This window comes from Arachis ipaensis, chromosome B04 (assembly GCF_000816755.2).
Source record: "Arachis ipaensis cultivar K30076 chromosome B04, Araip1.1, whole genome shotgun sequence".
In the NCBI taxonomy this organism is placed as follows: Eukaryota; Viridiplantae; Streptophyta; class Magnoliopsida; order Fabales; family Fabaceae; genus Arachis; species Arachis ipaensis.
In genome coordinates, this window is record NC_029788.2 from 41,545,491 (window position 1) to 41,546,333 (window position 843).

Sequence of the window (843 nt, forward strand, 5' to 3'; positions counted from 1 at the left end):
CATTAAATATATATTCTTATACGATAATTAATTAATAGCTAATATTTTTTTAGAAGAATGCTAGGGCCAGCAATTCTTGTAATTTGTAGCCATTAAATAGTTATCAAAATGGTTTTAATGGTATGAGATTGATGTAAAATTTTATCTAATGACTCACTTTTTTTTGCTGATTACATGCTGGCCAAAATTTAATAAAATTGTTGTCCTTAGACTTTTCTATTTTTTTATTCGTATAGCATAGTTGGTAATTTTAGGTCCATCCCGTGGTATAACAAATATTGCAAGAGCCTAAACAATGATTACATGGGAAGAATTATGAGATCTAAGTGGAGGATAATGCACAAATGAAGACAAATTGAACATTGCAAAATTTGCAATATTATTAGTTGATTGAGGTCACACTTCACACTACAACAATAAAACGAAGAGGACATGATGATGAAACTTTGATTGGGCCAATTTCAGTGCATCGTCATCGACAACACCCAAATATTTTCAACCACACGGAATCTAAGAAATTGAATTGTTACTTACTTTTTGGGAATATTTTGTGGGGTCGTATAAATATTCTGGAATCTGTAATTGGTCCACTATTTGACCACTATTAGTATAGTTTGGTCTTGCAACATAATTTGTTTTAAAGAGGTCACATACATAACAAATATAATTTCGTACTAAATATAAATAATTAAGAATTTTATATGGTGCAAACACAAACTCTTGGAAAGTGGAACAACGGTGACAGCAGAGGCTATCAACTCGAGAAAGTTCGTTTAATCGATTTTCAGTCACATGCATTGAGATAAATCATAATTCATAAATGAATGAATAATTAAATGTTTT